The 24,082-nt window shown below is 39.8% G+C and overlaps 1 protein-coding gene across 43 annotated transcripts in view; it reads left to right on the top strand.

The window, feature by feature from the left end:
* The window catches only part of LOC137251101 (uncharacterized), a 641,551-nt gene that overhangs the window by 476,471 nt on the left and 140,998 nt on the right, over window positions 1-24,082 (top strand). Inside the window, exon 1 of one of the 43 annotated variants that reach the window (XM_067785130.1) lies at window positions 3,448-3,566. The exons of the other annotated variants lie outside the window; for them this stretch is intronic. The gene's annotated coding sequence lies outside the window, so the exon portion shown is untranslated. Of the gene's footprint in view, window positions 1-3,447; window positions 3,567-24,082 lie in introns of those variants that run through there. 43 annotated transcript variants of the gene reach the window in all.

Below are 24,082 nucleotides of genomic sequence, written 5' to 3'. Positions count from 1 at the left end.
AATTTAGTTTAAATTAAACTAAATTAAATTAAAATAGATTACAATAACTTTAAATAAATTAAATTACTCCAGGTTCGACTCGAGCTCATCATTTTTATCATTTTTTGATAAATATTGTTTTTTTTTTTTAATTTTTCTATAATTGAAAAATTATTTTTATTTTGGAATGGAATATAGAAATATTCCTATAATCCTTTATCAATAAGCTGATAAAAACAAAAACAATTATACTAAAGTGAATTAAATTAAACTAAAAGTAAATTTAATTTAATTTAATTTAATTCATTTAGTTAATTGATTAAATTAAATTAGGTTAAATGAAATTAAATTAAAAAAATTGATTTATGTAAAATAAAATTACAGAAAAAATATTTACATTAAACCGTCTTTTAATCGATGAGTTATCCGTTTGTTATCGAAAGCTTTAGATTTTTTGTCCCAAAGTTATCGGGTTGTTAACAGTTTCTTATCGCTGGTTTTTTTGTAAAAGTTATAGATTTTCACCAAAAAGAAAATTGTAATAATATATTATGAAAATGCTATCAATTTGTTTTAGGAACTTATAGATTTGTTATCGGAGTGTTATGGAAAATGTATCGATTTGTGATCGAAAAGCTATCAGTTTCTAATCGGAGGGCTACGATTTTGTTATCGGCATGTTATCGATTTTTTAACGACCACTCGTCGGTTTTTTATGATACACCTATAAAACTATGATTGGCGTTGGCAACGTTTTTCGCGATTACCCTTCATATGTTAATTTACATAAAAAACAATAAATTATCAAAGTTTGTGTAAATAATTGCTTTAAATTCAGTTTAACTATGCTTATTTGCGCATGTCTACTAATCATGCTACATTATATTTTTACTATCACTATTCAATTATTTTAATTAACAAAACAGAGATGGATATTTGGTCTTAAATTTTAATGTCGTATAAAATGTGCACCAAAAGTTAACTAAAATTAGTATAAGTAATATAATGACTTTAAATTTACCTTGAAATATTCAAATTAACAACCTCTAAATTTACAATCTTTCAAACCACTCACAGATTTGCAAAAACAAATATTTTAGGAAGCGATAGCGAATTCTTTGGCATCAACACGAAAATGTAGGGGAATATTAAGAAGGTCAAAGTTTGCAGCCAAATGGTGGTGAATGAATAGGGCAGGAGATAGAAAAAAGTGGGTACAAAGAAAACATAAGATTTCCCACAATCATCTAAACCACCACCACCTCTAATACTTGCTTCCCCCTTCCCCCGATCGTGTATTTACTTAACACAGCAGCCATTTAACCATTTTTCCGTTTTTTTTTGTGGCAACACATAACTATTGGCTAGCTAAATTTTTTTCGCTGTTGCTTTTGCTTGGGAACTGAAGCAGTTTCCGATGTTTTTTAAGTTTATTTCTTTGACGTGCACAACGAATGCATATCAAGTGTTTATGTGTGTATGCTTATTTAAAATATATTTAAAGCAGGGACCAATTAGAATGGCAATTTTTGCAAATTTTTTCTAACACTCTTGCGCCATAATAAAATCATGAATTTGAGCTTTATTTTTTTTTAAAGTCAAATTGTGTATTATGAATTGTATAGAACATTTTTAATATAAATATTTTTACTAAATGCATGAACGAAGTTTTGTAATGTTGACATATTTAAGGATAACATATTAAGGATAAAAGAAAAACGATAGTTTCAGTTTCTCATCGGTAACAGACGATATCGACCAGCCTTTGTGTTATTATTATCGGCTTATAATCGACAGCGAAATTATCAACGAGTTATCTATCGCCTTGTTATCATTAAGCCATCGGCTTCTTATTGGTTTATATAGCGCTGTTTTTCCTCATTTTACAGACTCGTATTGAAATTTTATCAGTATCTGTTTCAAAAAACAAAGCCGATAACAATTCGAAAAAATGCGATAAGAAATCGATAACTTTTCGATAGAGTCTTTATAGGCCAGATTGAACTGACTTATCAATAAAGGTACTGCATGTGTCCATATTGTTACCAAAATTTGTTTTTTAGGACCTAGCTTAATTGTTGCTACGAGATCTGGCAACTCTGCCGACACTAGTAGCTGAAGCCTTGATCTTGCGAGTGCAGCACATGAACACAGAACGTATTGAACGGTTTCTTCCTGCAGCTAGCATCCCCAAATATGCAGTTACTGACGACTTATTATGCGTATCGTGAGCCTTAAGTCTCCCTTTTTAAAGATATGCGCATTTTTGCGAGTTTAACATCTTGCGATTTGCGCATAATCTCGAAAATTTTGCAGCACCGCGCTTCTTTTCATGCGTTTCCTGCTTGATGGATCAATTAAATGCAACTCCCGTGCAAGCATATCGCCAACTTTTTAAAATAATCGTTAGCTTTTTGATAAAAAATTGGTAGAATTGCGATTGCAAATCGATAACCTTTCACACAAATTGATAGCGTTTTGAAAACATATCGATATCGTTTCCATAACAAACCGATGATTAGTGGATAAAAAATCGATAAACTTTGATATCTACTTTAAATTTAAAAAACTTCGATAACAAGCGATACATTTTCTATGCCTCTTCAATAACACACCGGTTGTAAAGTTCTCCTTTCCTTTTCTTCACTAGACTGTACTTGACTTGACTTGACATGAATTGACTTGAGTTGACATGAATTGACTTGACTTGACTGTACTTGACTTCACTTGACTTGATTTGACTTGGATTGAGTCGGACTAAACTTGGGTTTCTTTCCTTACATACACGCTTTCTATCAATGTTAACTAAAACAACAAAAGCTAATTTTATCCTTAATATTTCCACGCACCCTGTTTAACTCCACCGCACTATATGTTTTCACTATCACATACTCAAATGCTTCATATTCAACATGTGTCCACCTTCACTCACATCCTTCGTCGCTTTTATGCGCTTCAATAGTTTGCTGTTGTCTCAACGTCGTACAAGCTTTTGTTTACCCACGAGCAAGCGAGTGAAGCAGCGAGGTTACGTTTCACAGTGTCCTTTAGCCATTTTTAATGCTATTTTTCAACTTTACATTTCATTTCAACTTTTATGTGTCGAACTTAACCTTCGCAGTTGGACGCTTAGGAAGCTCAAAACTATATTAATCAAATGTTGCTTAGTATGTACATGTGTGTGGGTGTGATAGAATTTTTCATATCATTTAAATTTTTTATATTTCTTTTGCACCTGATTTACCTCGCTTTCTCTCATATACATTTATTCGTTTATTTATTTATAAGCACTTCGTACATCACCCCAGAGATGCTGTCTTTGCTGCTGGTGATAAAAATTTAGTTTTAAATTTTATCTACCATGTTATGCTTTTAATTTGAAAACAAGAGTGTCAAGTACTCATGAGGAAGTTGAAGGGGTGCGCAATACAAAGATTCAAAGATTCTGGCAACCCAAATTTCTCATGAAACTAGAAGGGAGGGACAGCATGGCCTAGAAGGTTCAATGTGGTCATACAAAATCGTTCCCATAATATGACAACAACTATAACGGCAACTGCAACCTAAATATTGGAAGAACTGTATTTGTAAGTATAATTACAATACCTACCATGACCGTAAACGTAACCATCATTTTACCAGCTAATGTAAACCCAACATATCGACAGCCGCGTTTTTTAGTCTCAATCCCCCATATAACTTTTGTCTTTCTGAAACAAAGGTTATATGGGGGATTGAGACTAAAAAGATGCTGCCAACCGCTGCTGGATGGATAGTTATAGAGGACGGAACTGGCAGCGATCATAATTACATAATTTTTCACCTACACCACCCCAGTCAGAAGCAGATACCAAACTGGAGACGTAAAATATTGACATGGGACGCATCCAAGGTAAAGTCGATCATGTTTTTTCCACCTTGGTACTGGAGGATGACCGACAGATAACCAACAGTGCCAACTTATTGGATGAGACAATGTCTGCGTCACGCTTTCAAAGTTTCCATGCCACGTAGAGGAAGGTGGAATGGTAAGGAGCAAGTATTTAACAAAAGTCAAAATTGCGAAGCTGTGCAACATATGCAATAGGACGCGAAGGCCAGCAATTCGCGCGCGTGACAGGCCTGAGGCTCTCGAAAAGTCAGAAGCGTACAAAAGAGCGAAGAAAGCTCTCGGCACTGTTATCAAGAAAAGATCCCTGGGGTAAAGATATAAAATAGTAATGAAAAAATTGCGCGCACCAAACCAGATGATGGACGAGAAAAACATGAGACTCATTGTGGACGTTCTATTTTCCACCAATCCAATGAGAAGGGATGACGTGCCCATTAAAGAAGACCGCTGCGTGGAATCATTTCACAAAAAAGAGCTCAAAACGGCTCTACATAGCATTAAACCTAGAAAAGTCTTAGGTCCTGACGGGATAGACTCAGAGTTCATAAGGTAAGCAGCAAATATCTGCCAAGAACTCTTGTTGCACGTGTACAACAAAACTCTCGAAGCAAGAATTTGCCCCACCAGATGGAAGACCCCAACTCTTCATCGTCTTTCCGCTCACTTTAAATGCTAGACAACGCGGGAAAACTAATAGAAAGCCTTCTGAAGCAACGCCTCACCAGAGCAATAGTGAACGGGGCAGGACTGTCTCATCGACATTATGGCTTTCAGAGATAAAATGCATAAACGGCATTGCAGTAGTGATAAACACAGTCAAGAAGGCTGAGACTTTGTCCTTGGAATAATGTCAACTCAGCCAGGTGGGACGACAACTGGAGGCATTAGAATGCCATTTCAGGGTACATTAATATCTGCTAGAAATTCTGAGGCACTACTTAAGCGACCGGCGTCTAACTCACGGAACCAGCCATGCTCAAAGGAACGTAAAAATATCAGGCGATACAGCCAGTGTTCAGTATTAGGATCGAATCTCTGGAACATTACTTACGACATTCTTCTTCGATAAGACATGCCTGAAAGTACATCCCAGCGGGCACAGCAGCTCAAAACTGCAAGCTGGCACTGCTTAAACTAAACCAGGCCATGCGCAATGTAAACAGATGTATGGCCGAAAACGGCCTAGAGCTGGCAATGGGACAAACGGAGATCGTCATCCTAATGAAAACGCGTATCCCCACTATCATTAACAAGACGGTTGGGGAACAGCAAATATAAACACGCACTTCAACCAAATATCTGGGATGAAGCTAGATAGTAAGCTCACCTTCTCGGAATACATCTGACGAGCCTGCGAGGGGACTGCGCACATAATAGCGAATTTGAATAGATTAATGACAAAAACACGCGCTCCTAAGCCATTTATAGGGACCTGCTTGCATAAGTCTCGATTATATACTTGTATATGGTGCACAAATCTCGGCAGATGCAATGATATACAAAAAGAACAGAATCGCTTTCACCTCGGTCCAATACAGAGAGACGCTGCAAATTGTTTCGGTTTGCCGTATGATCTCGGCGGAAGCTGTCCTCATTGTTGCGAGAACCATATCGATATATGTTCTCGCTGAGGAAAGCAAATCAATATACAGATCGGAGGCGAATAGAGGTACTGTTGTCATACAGGCGCGAGAAGAATCGTTCCGGCGCTGGCAAGAAGAGTAGAGCAACAGCGCTGTAGGAAAGTTTACACGGTAACTTGTTACTGAACTGAGCCCATGGTTGAGGCAACCACACGGAGAGGTCGACTTTTACGTGACTCAATTTCTAAACGGACACGGTTACTTCCGTAAATATCTTCACAGATGGGCAAGATTGAAAGCCCGAACTGCCTGTACTGTGGAAAATTAGACGATGTACACCACAATTTTTTCGAATGCGAGCACTTAGCCGAACACCGAGTGAGGATAGAAGAGATACTTGGCGACCTTCCCGGAGAGTGTCATCAATAACAATACCAGGCGAAGCGACAAATGGGATACGGTTAGCCCCTATCTGAGGCATATACATTAGCGTGGAGTGGTGATGGAGCTCACATAGTGCGTACCCGTACCCGAAATAATGCTAAACGTGGTCCCAGATACGGGGAATTGCAAGTTTAAATTTTAGTGGGTAGCTCTTAATGTAAAAAGGGAGTCCTACACTCGGAGAGTGTCGCAGTGAGGCTTAAATATCCCGGACAGAGCACAAAACATTTCCTCCTTCAGGGAACAAACAAAAAACGACTCATACATTTATTTTTAGTTTGGCTTTTCCCTAAACTCCTCGGTTCTAGTTTTTTTATCTGATCTAGTTTATGAATGGTTGACGCAAGGGTGCCTAAATGTCGGACGAGGCGATACACGTGTACACCGACAGCTGCACAGTAGTGGCAGCAGTGAGGTCTGCTCTATACTGTACTGATCCAGATATAAACAGATTCTATAAGCCACCAGATCACTGTAACGTTTTTCAGACAGAAGTAGTAGCCGGAACCGAAGCAGTAGAAAGACTGGAACAAAGTAACTTAAAATGCATTCGCGTCAACTTTTGTATTGACATTCAATCTGCAATTAAGGCAATTATCTTGCATAGCAAAGCATCCTAAAGTGTGCAAACCCTGGAAAAATATTGGGTCCCAGGCCATATTGGAATAGATGGGAATGAAAAAGTGGATGAACTAGCTAAAAAGAATGCATCCCTCAAAGCTTGCTCTGTAGATGTCCCAACTAAGTTGGGCGAGATAAAGAGAATGTGAAAGGTTCACATGACTGACCAAGCGGGGAAGGCGTGGACCCAAGCGCGGTGGTGCAAAGTTTCGAAGATCATGTGTAGGTCTTATAACCTTAGGCCAAAAAAAGTTACACCAATTATTCGGGTATTCTGACTGAACACTGTCTTCTGGCGACACATCCCTTTAAATTAGGCTCGGTCAGTGATAGCATATGTAGGAAGTGCTGGTTAGAGGAGGAAACCATCGAGCACATTTTGTGCTGTTGTTGTTGTTGTTATTGTAGCGATAAGAACACTCCCCGAAGGTCTTGGGGAGTGTTATCGATGTTGGTGGTCCTTCGCCGGATGCAGATCCGGTACGTTCCGATACCACGCCCAACCATCTCGGGAACGATTTGTTATGAGCACAAGCGACCTTCTAGGCCATACCACCCTCCCACCCCCTAGATGCATGAGGAGTTCGGGGTCGCCAGAGCCTGGGTTGTTAATGTAACAGGATTCGCCACGGATAGGTGAAGTTAACAATTGGTGAAGTTAAAGTTGGGTTTGGAGCAGCTATAAATTGCGCTGGCAACTTGATAGGGTTGCGCTACACAACCCCTTGAAACAATTTGGTATTTTAGTCGCCTGTCCCGACAGACATACATACCGCGGGTATATTCTAAGTCACCTAACCCGCTGGGGGTCACATTTTGTGCTCATGGCCTGCGCTTGCCAGGCTAACATTCCAGTTGTTCGGAGTGACACGACTGTCAGATCTAGGAGCACCAAGTGACATTAGTCCTAGAAAGCTTCTAGTATTTGTCAAGAGGTCGGAGTTATTTTATAAGATAAGTCGTGCTTTAGATAGTGGTTTTCAGTTTGATCGTTAAACAAACTTCTGGTTGTTACCAGGTTGTTACCAGGTTGTTACGGTCTCATTCGGGCTATGTGAAGTCCTCATGGACCGACCAATTTAAAGTTACCTAGTTTATGAACTTCCGCTGAGTTTTTCTTACTCGTATTTAAAAATGGCAATTTACTTACCGCAACCAACCCCATCCCTACGTGCGCCTCTCCAAGTAAAAATTTATTTTTGCTTAAAATTTTATTTTGCATAAAATCATTTCTGTGTAGGAAGGAAGCTGACCCGCGATTAAATTCAAAATATGAAAAGGCGCAAAATAAATGAATGTAAACACAATATGCTACAGATGAGTAAATAACAACAAAACTACAAAATGCGGAAACTGTTGATGAGAAAAATGGCACCAGTAAAATGATAGCCAAAAGGCAGTGTAAACTAAAAGAATGGGAGCCCAGATAAAAAAAACCACCAAATGAATGCGAAATGCAGCCTCTTTCCCCCTTTTTAGCATTAAAGCTTTTTCCCAGTTGCTGTGTATTGTTATTGCCGCATTTAATTGTTTCAGTGCTCAGCCAACGATTTACTGCGCTCTTCCACGCCAGCCTTGACGTAAAGATTTTGTGTGTACATGAAATCAACAGACAGCAGCAGAGTCGTTACAACAACATTGCGTGGTGACATCAAAATTAAATTTTTATGCAAAAAGAAGTTTTTTTTTAAAGTTGCAAAATAAACGAACGCGCTAGCATTTCCTTGCTGCCTTTTTGCCTGCGATATATTCTTTGAAGAATATGTGACAGCAGAATGACAGATGTGTACCCTCAGCATGAAGTACCGCGATACAGGGGCATCAGATATTTTGCTAAAAATATTTTTGTAGAAACTATTAGGGACTACAAAAAGGTTGTCAGATCTTGCGAAACCTACTACTGCAGTTCATCCAGTTTTTACACATGCAACCACGGCACGCTACTCCAAGACATAGAACGCTCAAACCTTCCCCCTTATCTAAAAAGGTGGACCGTTAATTATCTGAATGGTCGGCAGGCATCGGTTCATTTTAGGAACGAAATACCAAAACCTAGGAAAATTAAACAGGGGGTACCACAAATGGCGTCCTATCCCCGCTGCTGTTTAATTTATACATATCACAATTCCCTTCCCCACCAGAAGGAGCTACACTTATTGTCTATGCCGACGACTGCACGATTATGACTACAGGGCCTGGCCCTTCAATTGATGAATTAGTTTCTAAAATAAACAGCTATCCCCCCGATCTTTCACCGCCAAAATCCACGGTCACTCTGTTTACGACGTAGAAGGAACAGATTTTGCAAAGGAACAGTTGTCACACTACCGAATGTCAATCACCCCAAGATCTTAGGGGCAACGTTAGATAATACTCTAACTAAATTGTATCTAAAGTACAAAGTCGCAACAAAATCCTCAAGTCGCCTGCCGACATCACCTAGGAAAAATATAATGAAACGTTGCTAACTACGTACAAGGCAATTGGCCGGCCGCTCTCGACCTTCGCGTAACCAGTTTGGTAGCGTGGTCTTAAAAATACATAATGGAAAAGGCTACAGGACTGTCAAAATGCTGCAATCAGAACTGCCACCGGATGTATCCTTATGACCCCCGAACACCACCTACATAATGAGGTCAAAGAGCTCAATATTAAAGAACACAACGAAATGCTGAACAGGCATTTTTTGCTAAATTTTCACAAACCAGGACATCCTAGCAAACAACTGCTTGATCAAGCACCGCCTCCACGGGGATAAAGGCAACATCTGCATAAGCACTATGACGAGATCCGGTACCTGCCAACACAGCCGTTTGATCCAGACAAGCATAAGCAGGCCCTAAGCCAAATCCACACATAATCGGCAAGCGCCTTTGCCTGGACGCGTCCGTTGAACCCCGTTATTATTGTACAATCTCCCGCACTTGCAGAAGAACAAAGTACACTACCTCGGGAGGTACGAGTCACCCTGGCCCAACTTCACACTGGATACTGTAACAGGTTAAACTTTTACTTGTCCAGAATCAACCCCGACATACGTAACGTATATCTTGCATGCGATGTGTCCCCATATGACACCAACCATCTTTTAAATTATAATGTGGAACGTACGCCTCTAACACCTATCTCCCTATGGTCCGCCCCTGTTGAAATAGCCTGTCTCTTGGACTGCCATTAGAAGACTTTGATGACAATTCGTGAGTGGTGAATGGGGCGAACATTGCTAATACGACAACAGCAACAGTTCATCCACGCCTACGCCACGACAAATCAGAATGATGAGGCTACCAAAGATTCTTCTAACGAGTGCCAAAGCATTAAAATCAAGGTGAAGAGTCAAACGCTAGGCAAGAAGGGCTTCGAAAAATTCAGTATTCGTTATAATGGTCACCCATTCGTCAAATACTGACTTGCTGCATCACCTCTGCAAGTTAGGGGATATGCATCAGCAGATTCTAATCAAAATGGTGAAACTATATCGTGCAATTTTTTCCTAAGCGATGTAAGAGAGTGGTGTGAACATATTTTCAAACAATCCGCAACAAGTGAGCCGAAAAGACCAACTGATACAAAGAAACGAACGCACGCTGGCTAAAATTTCTCATATCATGAAGGTGCGTAATCAAAAGATTAAAGCAAGAAAAGAATGCCCATTTCCAAGGGGAAAGAGTCAAGCTGGAAAGTTGAAAAGAGGTCCTTTATGAGCCCAGAAAGTACAGTGTCTACTGTGCATTGCAGTAAAGTCATAAATTTAGCTTTTCTTAAGCTACGGGAGCATAAGACCATTTGCAACAACATGAGGCAAGCCGAAAAAGGAAGCAAGTCGTCTATTGAAAACTGTCGTGGAATAGCAAAGCTCTGCGCTATCCCTAAGTTTTCTAAGCAAATGTTACTATTCACCTTACATTTTCGATTTCTAGATTGATAGATAGTTCTCAGCATGGCTTTTGTAGAGCCAAATCAACCACAACTTATTTGCTTGAATTTACAACTCACGTCTTTAATGGATTTAGAAACAATCATCATACCGACGTTATATACACTGATTTCAGCAAAGCATTCGACAAAGTACGCCACTCATTACTTGTTTATACTCGAATTGCTTGGTTTTCAACCTGGCCTAACTCGCTGGATCTCCTCCTATCTTTGCGGTAGAACTCAAATAGTCATTTTTAAAAACATTTCCTCGAATGTCATCGATGTTCCCTCCGGTGTGTCTCAGGGCAGCCATCTCGGCCCTATTCTGTTTTTGATCTTTATAAACGATGTTTCCACAACTATAAATATTTAAACTTTTTAAGTCATACGCGTCGGTTGAAGAACGTTCTGTACTCCAGAGGAATTTAAATCGTTTAGTTACTTGGTGTAATGCGAATTTTTTGCCTCTCAACATAGAAAAATGTAAATCCGTATGTTTTTCACGTGGGAACATACAGCTAGCTTCCTACACAATTAATGGCCAAACTCTGGAAAGCGTTGATGTTTTTGTCGACTTGGGAGTTACAATGAATTGCAAACTTAGTTTCAACCCTCATATTAATGCCACAGTCAATAAAGCGAGAGGAGTTTTAGCATTTGTGAAAAGATGGGCAAAAGAATTTAGTGATTCTTACGTTACAAAAACCCTTTTTACGTCATTGGTGAGGCCGATATTACAATATCGATCGATAATTTGGAATCCGCGTTATCAAGTTCATGTGGATAGACTAGAATCAATTCAAAAACAGTTTATACTTTTCGCCTTGAGAAATCTACAATGGGACTCTCCGTATAATCTTCCTCCTTACACTAATCGATTAAAACTAATAAATCTACCTACCCCTGCAAGTCGTAGAGAAATGCTAGGTGTACTATTTATGGCTAGACTTTTAAATGGATCGATTTCAAGCCCATTTCTTTTGAACGAAGTAAACTTGAATGTTCCATGCCGAGTTTCAAGGCATTATAAACCTATAATTCTTAAACAATGCAGAAGCAATTTCCAACTAAACGAACCTTTTCTATGTTTGTATGAAAATTATAACTCTCACTCGAGAATAATTGATGTTTCGGACTCTATTTATACTTTTAATCTATTGCATTTTGTGAATCTATATTTCTCATCCGCTGAGTTTCTCTGTAGCTGAGCGGTTTTAGATTTCGGCGTTTAAGAATCCACTGCCTCTCAAAGACTCGGTAACAAAAAAATTATAAATAACACATAAATAAGAATTAGGATACAAAAAAAAAAAGTATGTGTGAATTCAAAAAAAAAAAAACAAAAACAGGATTAGCCTGGTTTCATCGGCCCACTTGAGGGCAGTGCGCTGCCACAACGTCCGAGAAAAAAAAAATTTGTCATCTCGTTTCTTTGTACGTAGCAATTACACAGCATTCTATTCAACTATTCAAAGAAATGCTATGTCGACCACAAAGTCATGTCCCCCTTCTATGGCGCTATTGCCAATACTATTCGAAAGTAGCAATAATAATTATTTAATGACATTACACTTCGCACGACAATCGTTTCGATGCTCCGAAGTCACTCGGAATATGTTGTCCGACCGTTTTGTCATTTCAGTAAAACTCGGTTTAATTGTAGCTCATAAATGATCAAAATTTAAAAATCTCTTTGCAGCCAGAATACTCCATGCGCTTGTGCTCTTCGAAGCTGCCAAACCTAATTGCGAAAGTGGTTTTGCTGCCCTCATACCAGCTTTTGCTAGTGCCAAATGGAATTTTCAGCTCATAAGAGTGCTTCCCATGACTACTTTCTACAGAGCAACTACACATACTATGTCAGATCAGCTCAGCTTACGCCTTGAATACAATAAAGGCGAATACACCCGTCCCTGGCCTGCAGAGTGACGAGATCTTCCCCGTCATACCTCAAACTTAACTGAGAATATTACAGAAATAAGAAATAGTTAATCGATTAACTAAAGAGGCAACACACCCGGATAACTGCATTACAAGAGACGAAGCTAACCACTAGATAGGATCCCCGCACTTGGTATGGCTATAGCGTTCACAATAAATAACATGGGAGATGGACGCGGTCTCGTCTTCTTCATCGAATATGTCATGCAGCATACAGCAGAACCTGCTTGATCCGGGTTTTGGCCGGTCGAGCAGTAACCTAGAACAAAAATGTATGTATTTCTGTTCTGCTAGGTGGTGAAATCATAATCATCTCACTCTGGTCACTCCAAGCTTCTCACGTGAGGAGGGGTTTCAATGACCTAGAAGGTTTAACGTAATCATATCAAATCGTTTCCGCGAGGGTCGGGCTAATACCTTAAAAATACAAAAAAAAATGCAAGAAGTGATAGCCTGCGAAGAAATTCTAGGCCGAGCTTCCCTTCCAATTTACATCGTGCTCCCTTTTAATTCTTCTTACAAATTGACGGGGCAGGATCTATATGTTTTACGCCGACACCGAACGGCATCTGCAAAGCAGATGAGTATTCATTTTTTAATGACAGAAATTCACTCGGAGTGCTTGCCAAATCACTGCCGAGGGTGACCCCGCTTCGAAAAACGTACCTCTGATTGAAAAAACTTGTTTCTAAATTTTTGATGTTGCTTTTCCCGGAGCTTGAACCCAGTATCTTCGGTGTTGTAGGCAGCGCATGGCACTATCACCGTTGGTACCTTAATGATGCTATTTTTGAAAACTCGTGGACTCGCCTTATCGCTACAAGAAGCAGACGTCTGTTATAAGGACAACGATAAAAATGTAAAACTACCTTGTGAACGCTCCAAATGGCAAGGTCGTCCAAGGTCAATTGAAGTTATGACCATATGAAATGGTCAAAATGGTAAATTTCAAATGTTTACAAACACAACGATATTCACATTACCGTATCATCCTGCTTTACCGAAATGGTTATGAAGTCAACTCTTTATTTCTCAAGCGGCCATAAGGTCAATTATTTGTTTACATACCTGCACGTATTAAATCTTAAAAACTGGATCATTTTCAGTTAATATTTATTATCTTCACTATATTTTTTGTTCGGTCTAATAAGAAGAGCAATAAGACCAATAAAAGCTGCTGCGGAGCTTTATTGTTTTTATGCAGGTCTCGATAAATTAACAAGTAAGGAAGGCTAAGTTTGAGCGTAACCGAACATTACATATTCTGCTTCCAAATTACAGCTTGGAAAACTTTGAAATTACCTTCTTTTAAAAGTGGGCGGTGCTACACCCATTGACCAAAATTTTACTAATTTTCTATTATGCGTCATAAGGTCAACCCACCTACAAAGTTTCATCGCTTTATCCGTCTTTGGTAATGATAATAATGGCCTTATTCCCAAAATGGTTATAGCCATTTAACGTGGTCATAAAACCATTCGGGCTAATTGTCGTTTAAAGTGGTCATACGGTATTGTCAGAATGGAATCAGTTGAAGATCTTGTTTGATGTGTGATTGGTATCTATTTGATTACAAACGAAAACCACACAATTTCAAACAGATAACTTTTTGATGACATGCTTCTCTTCGATAAAAAACCGATATCATGCCGGTAATTCTTCGAAAACGAATAAATACCACTCTGATAACACCTCGATAGCCCTTCGTGTAAAATCGGATTACTTTTCCATAGCAAAGAGTCAATACAATAGAAACAGTATCGATAACAAATATAAAATACAAGGCATGATAATCTCGAAAGAGATCTCAGGCCGAGCTTCTCCTCCAATTCGCGTCGTGCTACCACACCAAGCATAAAAGAATCGATAACCTGTCGATAAAACCATTAACACATCGAAAACTAATCGATAACACCACGTACGGTTTCGGCTTTAGGTTTCTCATATTGGATTCATTTTGAGGTATTGATTTTCCATCAGAGTGGTTAATTGATGTATATAGGAATTGTGTTACGGAAAACCTCTTTTCATACTTCCTGTCCCTCCCCTCATTTTATCGCCTACCATTCCATTCGTTTCATTAGACCAATTCCACACATTACGCCTAAACTTACTCTACACCGACATAATGCACTCCTCCATGCCCCATAGCTACCACTCCCAGACATTACCACTACACTTACCTTTTGCTTACAAAGAACTGGGAATACCTCATGCTGTGACCAATGAGTTTTACACATCTAAAAGATTTTCAAGTGCTATTGAGGCGAGTTTCTAGTTGACTTTCTGTTTAGCCTGGCAACGGAAAGAACCCAATCCATGGAAGTTCTTTCCATGTTTCCAAATACACTGTAGAAAAAAGTTCGAATGTACTCGTAATAAACTCGATAGGTTGTTGTTGTTGTTGTTGTTATAGCGATAAGGTTACTCCCTGAAGGCCTTGGCAAGTGTTATCGATATTGATGGTCCTTTGCCGCTAGCAGATCCTGTACGTTCCGGTAACAAGCACCATTAAAGTACTAGCCTGACCATCTCGGGAACGACTTGATATGACCATATGAAACCTTCTAGGCCATCGCGCCCTCCCCCTCCTAGATACATAAGGAGACTGTTAAATAAACAGGATTCGTCACGGATAGGTGAGGTTGACAATTGGGTTGGGGAAGCTATATATTACGCTGGCAACCCATTGAATCAATTTGATATTTTAGTCGCCTTTTACGACAGGCATACCTACCGCAGGTATATCCTAAGCCCCCTAACCCAACCCGCTGTAGTAAACTCGATAGGTCGCTATGTTATGCATATCATTTGCTTTTCTTTTCATGGAAAAACACAAACAAATATTTTCACACTTGAGTTGAAGTTTAAATGTTTATGGCATGCATATGGACTTATTGAATTCATTAAATCATTCAAAAACTGCATGCACTTCTATTATTTTTATTTGCACAAATCAACAAAGTAATCCTATTTATTTACGTATTTAGAAAAACACGCAAATCACACGCCTTTACACTATATTTTATGCGTGCTTCACAATATTACATTTAAATTTTCTTTAGATATTCAAAAATGCAAAAATCAACAATAAAACACAAATTTGTATAAAATAGTTAGCATTTACTTATGTATGCAAATTTACACATATATACAAATAAGAATACACATATACATAAATAGGTAAGAGAACAATAAAGTTTTGCACGTCGAATGACACTTGTCCGATTTCAAGGTAATTTCTTAAGTACAGCTAGCGGGAGTACAAATCCCGACAATACTTACATGCTTATAAGCTCAAAAGCTTCAGACAAAAGAAAGTGAATTCTAAGCTGAATAGGTAAGAATGCACATGTATGCGGTACACTGTTGTTGCCTCAGGTATTCTGTAGTGAGTACCCGCCCGCTAGTCTCTGTACTTATTCACACGTTAAACTATTTTGATGAATATTTCTTGTACAAAGTGCGTGTTTATTTTTACGGATGTATGTATATATGTTAGGCTAAAATCCATAGACATAGCGTTTGCAACCTATGGAATGTTATAACCCTTTTATGTTAGGAATAAGATAAATATATTGCACAATATTAGCAGGCAAATTTATCCTTGAAATGATGTGTAAAATATATGTAGTTAAAACTTTTGTTGTCAATCTAACAAATTCTTACTCTAAGTTAAATAAAGCATAGCGAGTTTTAGTTAATAACAGAGTTGTGGCAAGCAATTGACTTTTAATTAAATCAGCCGTAATTAACTAGGCAACTGCTTCGGATTTTGTGATGTTTAAACATCTTTGCCCCACGGTATGGGGCAATCCAGAATAGAAGCGTAAATGTTGTCTTTGTGGTAGAGTTGATATGAACTAAATCAGACATCTAATCAAGACAAACTAAGACAAAGAAAAACAAGTAAGCACCGGACTGTCTTCGAAGGTGCCGAAGACTTTATAACTTTAATGAATGGAGCTGAACAATAACCTTATCCCAATCGTAAAATCCAAATAATCGGCTGTATAAGATATGAAATATTTTGTAACGAATTCAGGCTAATTCCGCCTATTCGAAACCTTCTGCTGACGTTCGAATTACTAAACTGTTGAATAAATAACTCAAATATTCGATACTGCAAAATGGTATTTATTAGACTACTTTGAGAGTACCTCACAATAACACTTATACTTCACAACCAATAGCGTGCTTAAATCAAAACTGATTAGTCATGCCTCAGCTTGCGCTGCTTTTATACTCTCTGTTTCCTCGTTCACCGATTCCACCTAAGGTCTAGTAATTTCGCGAACTTCATGCTTGCTTACCAACCATATCCATGCATATTTTTAGTTTGTAGCCATATGTGTGTGTACATGTGAGTACTACTTCGGCTTATGATTACATGTGTTTGTGAGTATCTCTCCGTTGCCTTGTATGTATATGTGTAAATGATGATTGAATTGTTTACGTACATACGAGTGGCTGCTTAGTATCGGTTTAGTGATGCTAGTATCAGCTTAGTGATGTTAATATTCGTCACAATATGTATAGTTAACAGATTTACAAATTTTAAGATAAATATAAAATAAACAAGTAAGGAAGGTTAAGTTCGATTGTAACCGAACATTACATACTCAGTTGAGAGCTATGGTGACAACATAAGGGAAAATAACCATGTAGGAAAATGAACCGAGGGAAACCCTGGAATGTGCTTGTATGACATGTGTATCAAATGAAAGGCATTAAAGAATATTTTATGAGGGAGTGGGCCATAGTTCTATAGGTGGACGCCATTTAGGGATATCGCCATAAAGGTGGATCAGGGTTGACTCTAGAATTTGTTTGTACGATATGGGTATCAAATGAAAGGTGTTAATGATAATTTTAAAAGGGAGTGATCCTTACTTAGTTCCATAGGTGGACGCCGTTTCAAGATATCGCCATAAAGGTGGACCAGGAGTGACCCTAGAATTTGTTTGTACGATATGGGTATCAAATTAAAGATATTAATGAGGGTTTTAAAAGGGAGTGGTGGTAGTTGTATAGGTGGTCGCTTTTTCGATATATCGCCATAAAGGTGGACCAGGGGTGACTCTAGAATGTGTTTGTACAATATGGGTATCAAACGAAAGGTGTTAATGAGTATTTTAAAAGGGAGTGGGCCTTAGTTCTATAGGTGAACGCCGCTTCAAAATATCGCCATAAAGGTGGACCAGGGGTGACTCTATAATGTGTTTGTACGATATGGGTATCAAATTAAAGCTATTAATGAGGGTTTTAAAAGGGAGTGGTGGTAGTTGTATAGGTGGTCGCCTTTTCGAGATATCGCCATAAAGGTGGACTAGGGGTGACTCTAGAATACGTTTGTACAATATGGGTATCAAACGAAAGGTGTTAATGAGTATTTTAAAAGGGGGTGGGCCTTAGTTCTATAGGTGGAAGCCTTTTCGAGGTATCGAAATAAAGGTGGACCAGGGGTGACTCTAAGATGTGTTTGTACGATATTGGTATCAAATTAAAGGAATTAATGAGAGTTTTAAAAGGGAGTGGTGGTAATTGTATATGTGAAGGCGTTTTCCAGATATCGACCAAAATGTGGACCAGGGTGACCCAGAACATCATCTGTTGGATACCGCTCATTTATTTATATATGTAATACCTGCAAAGATTTCAAGGGTTTTTTATTTCGCCCTGCAGAACTTTTTCATTTTCTTCTAGTTAATATGGTAGGTGTCACAACCATTTTACAAAGTTTTTTCCAAAGTTATATTTCGCGTCAATAAACCAATCCAATTACCATGTTTCATCCCTTTTTTCGTATTTGGTATAGAATTATGGCATTTTTTTTCATTTTTCGTAATTTTCGACATCGAAAAAGTGGGCGTGGTCATAGTCGGATTTCGTTCATATTTTATACCAAGATAAAGTGAGTTCAGATAAGTACGTGAACTAAGTCCAGTAAAGATATGTCGATTTTTGCTGTAGTTATCGTGTTGACGGCCATGCGGAAGGACAGACGGACGACCGTGTATAAAAACTAGGCGTGGCTGCAACCGATTTCGCCCATTTTCACAGAAAACAGTTAACGTCATAAAATCTATGCCCTACCAAATTTCAAAAGGATTGGAGAATTTTTGTTCGACTTATGGCATTAAAAGTATCCTAGACAAATTAAACGAAAAAGGGCGGAGCCACGCCCATTTTGAAATTTTCTTTTATTTTTGTATTTTTTTCCTCCATATCATTACTGGAGTTGAATGTTGACATAATTTATATATATAGTGTAAAGATATTAAATTTTTTGTTAAAATTTTACTTTAATAAAAAATTTTTTTTTAAGTGGGCGTGGTCCTTCTCCGATTTTGCAAATTTTTATTAAACGTACATATAGTAATAGGAGTAACATTCCTGCCAAATTTCATCATGATATCTTCAACGACTGCCAAATTACAGCTTGCAAAATTTTAAATTACCTTCTTTTAAAAGTGGGCGGTGCCACGCCCATTGTTCAGAATTTCACAAATTTTCAATTCTGCGTCATAAGTTCAACTCACCTACCAAATTTCATCGCTTTATCTGTCTTTTGTAATGAATTATTGCACTTTTTCGGTTTTTCGAAATTTTCGATATCGAAAAAGTGGGCATGGTTATAGTCCGATATCGTTCATTTTAAATAGCGATCTGAGATGAGTGCACAGTAACCTACATACCAAATTTCATCAAGATACCTCAAAATTTACTCAATTTATCGTGTTAACGGACGGACGGACGGACGAACTTGGCTCAATCAAATTTTTTTTTCGATCCTGATGATTTTGATATATGGAAGTCTATATCTATCTCGATTCCTTAATACCTGTACAACCAACCGTTATGCAATCAAACTTAATATACTCTGTGAGCTCTGCTCAACTGAGTATAAAAATATGTAGGTACTTTTTGTGATATAGCTATGACCATGATTCACTTATCCTAACAGTATATGACGTAAACGTAAGCATTCAGTGAAATTTGAGGCATCTGGCTCTTAAAATGGGGCACTAATTACGAAAAGCTTCTTATCTGAACAATCGGTTGTGGGGGATATATGCTATATATACGACCGATCTCATCCATTGTTCAGACAACAAACTGTGCAATACAAGAAAGTATATGGTGATGTTTGAAGCTTTAATCTGATAAATTGAGGAAGATATGACCGACAAACGGACATGGCTAAATCAACTCAGCTCTTCATCCTCATCATTTCGGTATATTTATTGGTTGGTATATCTATTTTCCTTTAACGACTTACAATTTTAAAATTCGTGACAAAGTTAATATACCATTTCATTTTCATGAAAGGTATAAAACGCAAGGGAAAGAAAAGCCAAATGGAGGGAAAACAAGGAAAAAATAAAAGGCGGCGAGAGCGTATGTAAGATTAGAAGTCAAAACTGAAACCGGATAGCGTGCTATCAATTTGTTATCGAAATTTTAATGGCTTGCCACCGATTAGTTATCGGTTTGATAGCGACTTTTTATAGGCGTGCTATAGATTGTACGACGAGTTATCGGTTTGTTGTAGGTGTGCTACGCACGAAGTATAAAGCAGTAATCGCTTTGTTATCGAATTGTTATAAATTTGCCATCGAACGTTAACAATAAGCTAGACATTTTATATCTTCGAGTTTTCGGTTTGTTATCGAAAAGTTGCGCATTTATTATATAAAAGTTACTGATTATTTATCGAAAAGTTATTTTCCAAAATGTTATCCATAGGTTAGCAAAAATTAATCGATATGCTATCGAAAAGATATCGATTTACTATAGAAAAACTATTGAGATGTTATCAAAAAGTTATCGATTTTTTATCGGAGTGTTATTTATTTCTTACCGTCTTGTTAGCGATTAGCTATCGATTTTTAATTGAAAATCTATTAGTTTGAAGAAGCGATCCATTTTTTATCGGAGTGTTACCACATTAACACAAACAACAACATCAGCTCTGAAATGCAACGAAGAATCAGTTTTGTTTATAAATGCTACTTTGTACTAGTCAGAGGCAATTGAAAAGTAAAGTCCTCTTTCGGCAAACCAAAACCATTTTCGAGAGAAAAGTTCTTCGAAAGATTTACGGACCTCTACGCGTTGGCGACGGCAAATACCGAAGAAGATTTGATGATGAGCTGTACGCTCTTTATGCAGACATCAACATAGTCCAACCAAGTAAAACGCAGCGGCTATGCTGACTAAGCCATGTTATGCAATGAATGCAAGATGATGATCCAGCTAAGAAAGTATTTTTATCCGAGCCCACCTTGGAAGCAGTGTAACACGGTGGCCCCACTCTGCTGGAAGGTTCAGGTGAAAAATTATTCAAATTTCCTTTAGTGTGACCAATTTACGCCAGTTAGCAAAGCGAAGAAGCGACTAGCGCACATATCACAAGGTTCTAAATGGCTCAGAAAATAATCAGTACATTACCAAGATATAGTCCCAAATGATACCAAAATTATCATCCAGAAATAGCCCCGTAGGGCCCTAAGTGATCTGTAATTAGGTTAGGTTAGGTTGGGTGGTAGCTTCCCTGATGAGAGGAAGCTCACTTGGACAACATGACGGTCCGTTGTGATACCACATATAATAAACTAAACTAACGGTGACGTAGATATAACTACTTAGAGAATCGTTGGGTAGCAACGATAAAGTTCCGAATGATCCCGATCTCAACCTTGGATAGCTCCTCGGGAGATCCAAGTGAGTCACGACCAAAATACTTTCGCCTAGTTCTGGCAAAAGCTGGGCAGTCAAGCATAAAGTGATTTGGTGATTCCACCTCATCATCCTCCATACAGCTGCAGCAGGATGGAGTTTCCAATATATTGAGACGTACCGCATGGATACCCATGGGACAGTGCCCTGTCAAAACCCCAATGACCATTGATAGGTGAGCCTTAGTGAACCCAATTATTTCAGCAGACCTCCTGCCATCCACTTTCGGCCAGAAAGATCTTGATATCCTACAAGACGTAGTGTCCGCCCAACGTTTGCTGAGCTGACTCGAGGCCCAGCTATGGAAGAGCAATCCACAGGTGGCTAGCGGAATCCCGAAATCCCTACAGCCATCTTCATCCGGTTCAGTTGTACCGATTCGGGCTAAGAGATCCGCTTGACAGTTACCCGGAATATCACTATGGCCCGGGACCCAGATAATCTTAATTGTAAAATAATTCGATGCAATCGCAAGTGTGGTCAGGCACTCCCAGACCACCCTCGATCGCACTGTAGTTGAGCTCAAGGCCTTTATAGCCGCTTGGCTATCAGAGTAGATGTTAAATTCCCTAACCGTAGTAGCGCTGGATAGCATTTCATCCACCGCATCCTTAATCGCAGCAACTTCCGCTTGGAATACACTGCAGTGATCAGCCAACTTAAACTTGCGGCTTACATTTAGCTCTTGACAAAAGACCCCCCCGCCAACCTTTCCGTCCAACTTCGACCCATCCGTGAACAAGTTAACCGGTCCCATGCCCCAGATAATTCCTCTTCTCCACTCCTCCCTCGGGGGAATGACTGGGGTGAAGGTTGTATAGGGAGCGGCCACCGGCATGCAATAGTCCGTCCTGTCCGGGATAAAGTCGAAACTAGTAAGAAGGCTAGAGTGTCCGAAATCAGAAAGCATATAACCCATATCACGAAGCCTGACCAACGACCGGGCCGCGGCTGCCTTTCCCGCAATATCTACTGGATGTATATTCAGCATGACATTCAGTGCCAAGGTAGGTGTTGTTCTCATAGCGCCACTGATGCCGATAAGCGCCGTCCGTTGCACTGACACTAGCATTTTGGAGGTGCTCGCCGTGTCCAGTGCTTTCCACCAGACCAGCACCCCATATAGCAGAATCGGTTTGACCACCATCTCATAAAGCCAGTGTACTACTCCTGGCGAGAGCTCCCATCTCTTTCCGATAGCCCCCCTGCAGCAGTACAAGGCAACCGCGGCCTTCCTGGCCCTATCTTCCACATTGGGCCTCCAGGACAGCTTCTTGTCCAGAACAATTCCCAAATATATAACCCTGTCAGTAAGTACCAACGGTACCCCTCCAATCGAAGGAGTTCTGAAGTCGGGTATCTTATATCTCCTTGTAAAAAGAACCAATTCTGTTTTTCCCGGGTGGCCCGCCACTCCACATGATTCAGCCCACCTAGCCACAGTATCCAGGTATCCCTGCAGAACATCGCGCAGGGTGCCCAGAAATTTGCCCCTGACTAGGATAGCGAGGTCATCTGCATAGGCAACCACCCGACAGCCATTGGCTTCTAGCTCCACAAGAAGCTCGTTGACTACCACAACCCAGAGCAGAGGAGATAGGACACCTCTCTGTGGCGTGCCCCTGCACACCTTCCTCCTTATTATGGCTCCTCCCTACTCCGCTGCGACAATTCTGCCGCATAGAAGTTTGCTAATAAATTCAACCAGAGCCGCTTCGACTCCTAAACCCATCGATTGCCCCCTGTAGAACATTGTTAAAAGCCCCCTCGATGTCTAGAAAGGCACCCAGAGCATACTCTTTATGTTCTAGAGACCCCTCTATTTGCTTTACAATCGAATGGAGAGCCGTTTCCGTCGATCTGCCTTTGCAGTACGCATGCTGTGAAGCCGACAGTAACCCCCCAGGTATCCTTTCTCGTAGGTACAGGTCAATCAGCCGCTCAAGCGTCTTAAGAAGAAACGACGAGAGACTGATTGGCCTGAAATCCTTAGGTGACACATGAGAGCCCCTGCCGGCCTTCGGAATGAAGATGACCCTAACCGTGTGCCACGACTTAGGGATATAGTTAAGCCTGAGGCAGTTAGTGTAGATGATGGCCAACCAGCGGCAGGAAATCCCTAAAGACCTTTGAAGTTGCGCAGGAATGATGCCATCCGGACCGGGTGACTTATAGGGCTTGAACGAATTTATAGCCCAGGATATTTGACTTTCCCGTAGTGGGATGGCAGGCATTTCTGCATGGCCAGCAACCGCCGACCACGCAAGCGAAGATCCCTGCGCAACTGGGACATCGGGAAAATGATTGTCCAGTAAAAGTCTCAGGGACTCCTCGCTACTCATCGACCAGTCCCCACCATCATCTCTCAGATACCCCCGAGGGGCGGGATTCCTAGAGAGTATTTTTCTAAGCCTCGCGGATTCATTGCAGCCCTCTACGTTTTCGCAGAAGCTTCGCCATGAATCTCGCTTGGCTAACCTTATTTCATATTTATAAATCCCCAGACTCACCTTATAGAGCTCCCAGTCCGAGGGTAGTTTACTCCTCCTGGCTCTATTAAAGAGCCGCCTACTGGACGCTCTTAAGTCGTCAAGTGAATCAGACGACCAGGGCGGCTTGCCCTTCCCCCTGTAAGTTTTCAGGGGGCAGGACTGTTGAAAGGCGCTATTGCCTGCCAAGGTGAAGTTTTCCACCAGACCGTCTATTTCAGATTCGGACAGGTCCGAACCAACGATAGGCGCCTCAGGCAATAGCTCTCCCAACTTCCTACAATACAAGTCCCAGTTGGTACTTTTAGGGTTCCTAAAAGATATTTTACCGGGACGTTCTTCATTCACCGAGAACTGAATATATCGGTGATCAGAGAAAGAGTGCTCGTTGAGAACCCTCCATCCAGATATCCGATCTTCCAGTTCTCTGCTAACCAGGGTGAGGTCCAGGACCTCCTCCCTTACCGCAGTAA

Source organism: Eurosta solidaginis, chromosome 4 (assembly GCF_040869045.1).
Source record: "Eurosta solidaginis isolate ZX-2024a chromosome 4, ASM4086904v1, whole genome shotgun sequence".
Taxonomy (NCBI): domain Eukaryota; kingdom Metazoa; phylum Arthropoda; class Insecta; order Diptera; family Tephritidae; genus Eurosta; species Eurosta solidaginis.
Note: the sequence above shows the minus strand (reverse complement) of the source record. Positions and strands in the feature narration are given on the sequence as shown.